At 46.6% G+C, this 8,173-nt stretch overlaps 1 pseudogene; it reads right to left on the bottom strand.

Moving 5' to 3' along the window:
• Window positions 1-7,390: 7,390 nt before the first annotated feature.
• Window positions 7,391-7,971, bottom strand: LOC140641018 (large ribosomal subunit protein uL11-like; annotated as a pseudogene).
• Window positions 7,972-8,173: the final 202 nt, after the last annotated feature.

Raw genomic sequence — 8,173 nt, 5'->3', positions numbered from 1 at the left:
CCGCGTGCGCTGTGTGCGCAGCAACTCGGTAACCTTTTCCAGCTGGAATAGAAAGTTCAATTAAGTTTGTTGGCTCCGAAATCTGCCCGTGTCCCGGAGAGCAGATTAGGCACTTAGGGGCTGCAATTATCCATCTGCTGCTTCTGCAAAACTGAAAAGAATGCCCACGTGCCGCACCTATCCCCGGGCACAGGCAGAGGCGGGTATGTGTGCATCTGTATGCACGCGCACACGCAGAGCCTGCACACGCGCTGGCTGCAGCTGAGACATTCAATCGTTTCCAAATTTGGGTCCTTGATGCTCTACTGGGGACGATTTTCAAGTTAGACCAGAGCCTGGGAGTTGAGAGCCGCCGGGTTCGCGGCCACCGGGCTCGTCCTCCCATCCGTCCTTCGGCGCTGGCCCTTCTCGGGGGTCCTCTCCTGGCTTCGGGGGTGCGGCGTGGACGTGGTCGTGGGCAGGGCTCTTCACGGAAGGGGTCGCTGTTCAGCTGAGGGGAAGCGAGAGGCTTGTGGCGGGGGGTACGGGCCACCAGGGCACATCTGCGCCTTGCTCGGGGACTCCCAGCTGAGGAGACTTAGACGGGCCCCAACGTCCTGAGCTGCTTCCCCCCATGTGTGAGGCGGGGAGAACGGTCTTTGTCTCCTAACGTGGCAGCGAAGACTCACGCCGACCGCACCCTGGAGGTCTGGTGCCTGGTCTGCGCCAGGTGATAAGCGGAGTTGGGATGATACCCAGGGTCACTCTGATGTTCCGCGGTGGGTCTTTAGGTTGGTGCCTGGGTCTTCAAATTTCCTCTCGGGTCCCCCCCGTCCCAGGTCTGGACGCTGGGCCACCCTCTCCGTGTGCCTGGAAAGCATCCGTAGCTCACTCCAGGGCTACACCCTCTCTTGTTCTTCCGTCTGAATCTAGAACTGTCTCTGAATTTCGCGTCTACTCCACCATGTCCTAAATAGAGATTGTTCTTTGAAGACCAGGGAAGTGAGCTCTTCAAAGCATAAATGAGATCAAACCAGTCTTCCCACTCCCATCCCATCCTCCCAGCACGAAGCTCTCCAGTGACTTTACATAGGATTTAAGTGAAGTCCAGACTCCTCACAGGGGCCTGTAAGGTCCAGTAGTCTGGCTCTCGCCTTGACTTCTGGCTCACAGTGCTCAGGACGCAACAACCTTCTTTTCAGGCCCTTGAATATACCCAGATGCTTCTTGCCTCAGGACCTTTGCATGGCTCTTTCGTCAGCTTGTGCTCTTTCCCTAGGTTGTGGCATTGTTGGTTCTTTCTCACCATTCAGTGCCATCTCCTTGGGAGGTCTTCCTGAATAGCCCTTTCTAAATTTTTTTATATATATTATTTATTTATACTCATGAGAGACTCAGAGAGAGAGAGAGAGAGACAGGCAGAGGGAGAAGCAGGCTCCATGCAGGGAGCCCAATATGGGGCTTGATCCCAGGGACTCCAGGATCACACCCTGGGCTGAAGGCGAGCGCCAAACCACTAAGCCACCCAAGGATCCCCCAGCCCTTTCTAAATTAATCCCACTGTCCAGTCTCTCTATGTCCATCCAGCTCCAAGCTTTATGTTTTCACAATTTACTTCTTATTCACTCATTTTGTATTTATGACTTACTTCCTGCTCCCTGGATTGTGGACTTCACAAAAGGACGGGTTTGGTTTGTTGTGTTCAACACTATCTCCAGCACTAGAACAGTCTCTGATGTATAAAAGGGGATCAGCAAACCTTCGTTGAATTAATGAGTTGATGGACCGAAGCCTGGGTCTGAAGCCCTTTTTTGATGATGGTTGCTTAGGTCTTAGATTGTTCTTTGCCTCAGGATCCTTGGTTTCTTGGCTCTAAAATGCATTGATAAAGGCACATCACGGCTTCTCGCTCAACCTCCCCGGTCCCTACTGCTTTACTCGTTTATTTCCAGTTATCTGTCATCCTGGTGTCTGAATGCCTTGTTTTATGTGCTAGCTTTAGTGGCACCTCTCTCCATTCAGGTGTCTGCATGCCAAGTACAAGGTCAACTCCAATGGCATGTCTGGATGTCTGGAAGAATGTTCTTAATGAATTCTAAAATTCTTAAGGTGGTGAGATTTACTTCTTGTCTCCTCCTGCAGCCTCACCTTGTACCATGCTACCTGGGGTATTGAATGCATCTATGGACGATACCATGTCGTACATGCCATGTAAGGCAGTACATCTAAGAGAAAAGCCCCCTCTGTAGCAATTGGCCCCCAGTGGGTAGGACTAGACCAATCACTGCCAGCTTCCTTAATTTTCCCCGTTTCTGAGTCAATACCACCCAGAGAAAGCCCAATATGGTCCGCAAACCAATCACATTAGATGTCCATCTCCAGCTTTGGATGTTAACAACCCCCCATCAGAGAATACCTGAAGCCTCCCCTTTATTCCGCTCTCAACCTTTCCTACCCTCCTGTTTGCCTCCGAGTCTGCCAAACACAGGTGACGCCAACTGCTTGCTTTGCGATATCAAGTTCTGAATAACAGCATCTGTTTCTTCTCATTCGGGTTGTCTCTGTTTATTTCCCCATGCATGTTATGGTTACCTGCGGCTTCGAAACCAATCATCCTCAAACTTAATCACTGAAAATATGCATGTTTTTGCTCATAGTTTTGGAGTTAGGGATTTGGGAAGGGCTCAGCTGGGTAGGTTCTCTGTAGGCCACATGTTAGCAGCTGGGCAGCTGAATCTGGAGGATACACTTGCAAACATGATTTCTTCTTGGTCATGAATGCGGTGCATCTGCCCCATCCGTGTGCTTTGGCTTCTGTTCCACCCCATGGTATCTCAGCCTTCGGGGCCCCAACACATGATGTTCTTGGCATAGCCACTCTTCTTGCATGGAAGCTCCCTTCCAAGAGGCAAAAGCATAAGTTACACCCAAAGGGGCCTCTGTCATAGCCACCACGTTTACTTGATCAGACCAACCACAAGGCCGCTCAGATTCAGTGTGTGCTGGGGGGATAAGGTACATCATATCAGAGAGTGGAGGAGTGGTGATGTCACATTCCTGAAGAGCATGTGGGATGGGAGACACTGTCATGGCCATCTTTGGAAACACAATCCATGTTCTCCTTCCTTTCTTTCTCCAGCCTACTGCTCTTGTTTCCCTAGTGGCGGGTACATGATGTTTCTTCTGCCCCCAAGGTTTGGGATCTTTGCAAACGCTGTTACCTCTGTCTGAATGCCTTCCCTCCCGATCCTTGTCTAAAATTTGACATCCACTACAAATTTCAGCTACAATATTACTTCCTGTCCAGTCCTCTGGGAAACATTTCTTGATACTTCCCTCAAAACCCACATGTAGAAACTAAATCACATCTCCCCCCCACCTCTGTTTTCTGCCATTATAGCATTGATCAAAGTTTGGAATTGCATTCTTACATTATTCTTGAATTAATCTCCTTCCCCCCTCCTTCCACTTGTCATGGATATGAGCAGGGGGCAGGGGCTGGATGTGTCCATCACTATTTTAGCCCAGTGCCAAGTACAGTTCCTGACACACAGTAGGTGCTTAATACATTTTTGTTAAATCAATCAATGCATTTACTTAAACTTTTCTGCCCTTGCATATATGTCTAATAAGAGCCTTGTGTTTGAACTTGCTGTTAGGGCCCTGAGCCCATTGAAAAATCAATTCAAGTGGAATTTGTCCTGGCTTAATGACATTAAATGTAAAGATCTTTTACCAGTTGTTGTTATTTTCATTAAGTCTCTAGTGAACACAGACAATGCATGATGAAAGTCCAGCCGAGTAAGAGGAAATCAGCTGGGCTTTGGCAGAGATGTGGATTTGAATTCCTACCCTTACAACCAATTGTGTGAAGTTAGGTGATTTATTTAACATTTCTGACTCTTCCAATTGCACCATCTGTAAAGTAGGAATAATAACATATGCCTTATAGAGTCTTCTTAAAGATTACATTAGATAACAATCCCCAAACAGCCCCATTTTTAACCCAAGAATCACGCTTATCATTCAAAGTTTATCCAAACAATTGGAAATACGAACGTTAGCATCAGACCTTGTTCTTCTTCCTTGCCACTGGATGACTTAGCTTTTGTTTAATCCCTGGCGTTCTAGCTTTAGTCTGATCTTAATATGCTTTTGAAGGTAAGTAGAAAATACTTTATTGTCGGTCTTTTTAAAAAATTCAAGATGACATCTATTAAAATCAGCATAATTGATTTATTGACTTTTCAAGAAGAAAACTAAGAAATTTGTCCTCTGTGGCTATCCTACCTGTTGACATATTTCTTAACTTGGTTTTTGATCTTCAGATGAAACAACAAAGATAAAAAAAATTGAAGGAGCTCTCTTCTTTGAGGGGAATGGAATAGATTTGAGGGAATACTCACCGTTTAGGAAAACGGAACCTTTTATGCCCAGACCTAATTCTTGAAAGAACCTTCTAGAACCAGTGATTTCTGTGGCGGACAGAAGCTTTACTGACACACCAGGAAATTCACGTGTGTGACCTGTGGGCACGCCCCCCATTTTCAAGATGACAAAGCCGAGGATCGGAGAAAAACCACTGCATGGCCAGGACAGAGCGCAGCTGGAACGCGATCCTGTCGTGCATTGACGGTAACAGGTGCTCTTCCCTCCCCTGGACGCTTTCACAGCTTGTGCCACCCATGGAGAGAGGCAAAGCAGCAGAGAGCCGGTGCAGCAGGGAAATTAATTTCAGGTCGCCTTAGTCATTGCTGTCAGACTCCAAAGCCCCGACACGGATTAGCAGCCTGTCTACTTCCTCCTCCGAGAGGAACCACCAGTCATGCTTGTGCGTGACCGGGGTGGCACCCCCAGAGCCTCTGCCAGTCCCGCCATCAGACAGGACGTGTCTGGGAAGAAGAATTTGCAGCCGACTGCTCTGCCATTCAGGTCCCCATATGTGTCAATTGAGTAATTTATGGATGCACTTTTTGCTGCGCTGCAAAGGAGATGCACAGGACCTTTGGAAATAATTCAATCTCTTTCAAGGGAACACATTTGGGGAAATTATTGTTAATGCATCTGAGTAAGAGGTGCTCAACCCCGACAAATATTTCATGCAATTATAGCAAAGATGAGGCTGTGACAACCAGTGACCATCAGTCATTCTCCAGATCAATAATAACCATGGAACATGCAATCAAACCTAATCAACACCCCGTGATTAAAGAACGGGGCCTCTCTTCTCTGCTCTCGGGGTCATAGTCCCTGCAAAGGATTGGCTCAGAGTCCTCAAGACAGCACATAACGTTGAAACAAACATGCAAGTATGGTCTTTAAAATCCAGCAGATCTGGGTCAGATCCTATAAATACTTCCTTCTCAGTCTTAGACAAAATTATATGATAAAAACTAACACTCACTGCTCTCTTTGTCTCTGTCTGTCTGTCTCTCTCTGGTGCCATACAGTGTGCTAAGTACTTTGTCTGTATTATCTCACTTAACCTTACAATATGCATGAGGTTTATGCCAATATCCCCTCTTTACAACGAGGAAACAGCCTCAGAGAGAGAGGTTAGCTTGCTCAAAGCCACTTTCACAGCAAGTGACCAAAGCTTCAGTAATTTCCAAGGTGGGGAACTTTCAAACTAACCAATGCCTGGACCCCACTCACTTCTTATACCTGAATCATAATCTTTGAAGGTAAGAACTAGACAAGTATTGCTTCAAGTAAAAATTTTAGTAACTCTAGGAGACATACAGAAAAACAAGCTCATAGAGAATATGCAGCACGGAGTATTTTCACAATGTAAACATACTGTGTGCAGAACAAACCAACCCCTCCCGCCCCCGGGAGTCCCCTCGTGTATTTTCCTAGTCACGACCACCCCGTTCTGCCCAAGCATGACCATCATCCCAACTTTAAATAGCAAACATTAATTTTCCTTCCTTTTGCACTTTATGTAAATGGAGTCATTCTGTTGACATAGTTCTGTGTCTAGCTGCATGTGACGTTCCTGAGATTCATCGATATGTGGAGGATGGAAGCTATTTGTCCAACCTTGTTGCTGTAGGTATCTATCCATTGCATGTCTACGGTGCAGTTCATTTGGCCAATCTGCTCTTGATGGCTGCCTTTTCCATTCTTGGCTATTACCGGTGCTGCTGCTACTAACATTCTTGTATCAGTCTTTTGGTTAGCAAACCGTACGCCTTTCTGTTGAGTGTCTACCTCGGAGTGTAGCTTCCTATTCACTCTGTGTGCAGGTCCAGCTCAGCAGATCCGGGAATGTGTCTTTTAAAATTCCCAGGTGATTCTGAAACTATCAAGGGTCGAGAAACTCTGCATAACCCTATGTCACTGCCCTCATTTGGAACGTCGCTGTTGTTACTTTCTGGAATATAATTAAGTCACGATAAAGTTCTATAGAGAAGGTTTTGCCCTATTACTAAAGACAACCTCTCTTCCACCCTCCAGTCCTCCATCCCATTTCTCCGAACCAAGGCATTCTAATTTTTGTTAATGCCTAAGTTTCAAAGGCTGGCGGGTCCTGGAAGAAAAAAGAGCCTGAATGCTTCTGTCTCTTATTCTTGGAAAAGGAAAGATTTTTGCCATTGCAAAGAAGAGAATAATGTAATAGCATAATTTTTGGCACCAAATCTCTTCGTTGCTGAGGACCCATGAAAGGAACTGATGGTGTTACAGCAGATAATAAGCACACAAAATGCATAGTACATAGCGTGGCTCTCAATAAATGGTCCTGTTATTATGATTATGATTATTGCTATCATCAGTAGTAGCAAAGAAGTGAAAATATGCTGGGGCTGTGGGTTCTTCATGAAACAGATCTGGCCAATCCTTCCTGAATCCTCTCAACAGGTCCCATGGGCCAGGCTGTCTATGGGACCAGGAGTTCAGAGGGGAACAAGCCAGGTTGTCTTGAAGACGCTCACTGTCCAGGGGAGGGGGCTGCTGTTATCTCTGAGCTTGTTGAGTCCATGCGCTATGCGGTAGAGGGAGGGCACTTAAAAATGTGGGAATTTCAGAGAAAGCCAATCCCCACTGTCCCAGGAATGTAGGAAAGCAGATTCCTACTGAGGAGAGGCCACAAGCTTTATTTCCTACTCAAGGGATCTGTACACAGAGACCTTCTCAGAAACTATATACATTAGTCAGAGTGATTTTCATCTCAAATTAGAGAATAACTTAATTTAACTGAGAAAGAGGGGGTGGGAGACATTGTTGTTGAGAGGTTTCCAGTGCACAGATGCTTAGGACAAACTGCACCACTGGGCTTCAGGCAAGGGGAGTGGGCAGCTCCAAGGATGAACAGGTCTCAATGTTCTGGTTCCTCTGTCTCGTCTGTTTGCTTTCAGCCCCATCTCGTTTTCTTCTCTACCTCTCTCACACGACTTCTTCTTCTTCTTCTTGGTTGTCAAATGATCCTTTGTTGAAATATTTTCCTTTATAGTTAACTCACTGGACATTCCACTGCACCACTATTGATGTCATCTATGATGTCATGAGGGTGATGGCCATCAACATTGCAGCCCACAGACGGGGCAGTCCCCAGGATTTCTTTAATGGTTCCAGAGAGTTCTCTGGCTAAAGATCGGTGTCGCATCTGTCGGTCAATATTGACAATCTCATCAAAAGTGATATTTCCACTGTGCTCAATGTTTTTCTGCTTCTTTCTGTCTCTTGATGTTCCTTGAGGGCTTTGATAATCAGGGCAAAGGCAGAAGGTACCACTTCAATCTGGGCCTGTCTGCTCTGAATGGTCAGTTTCACTGTAATCCTTAGACCCTTCCAATCACCAGTTGCCTTGGCGATGTCATCACCAACCTTTTTTGGAGACAGACCCAGCGGACCGATCTTCGGGGCCAGGGCAGACATGGCACCGACCTCACCACTGGTGCACCTCAGGTACACGACTTTGATCTCGTTGGGGTCAAACTTAGGCGGCATGGTGGAGGCAGCTGGTGTTGGATGAACCCAGATTCAGGATGACCGAAGACCTCACACGACCTCTTCTTTATCTCCATCTCTCAGATTCTTCATCTCTTGGTGCCTCTACCCCTTTCTCTTCTCTTCCCTCCAGACCCTCCACTTACTCACAGTTTCTGCTCCTCAGAACTTTAGCCTTGCATGGATTGTTGGCTTGCCACAGGCCTTAAATCTGGCACAACTCAGCCTCAAGAGCTCCATGCTT

This window comes from Canis lupus, chromosome 10, assembly GCF_048164855.1.
Source record: "Canis lupus baileyi chromosome 10, mCanLup2.hap1, whole genome shotgun sequence".
NCBI classification, from domain to species: domain Eukaryota; kingdom Metazoa; phylum Chordata; class Mammalia; order Carnivora; family Canidae; genus Canis; species Canis lupus.
Note: the sequence above shows the minus strand (reverse complement) of the source record. Positions and strands in the feature narration are given on the sequence as shown.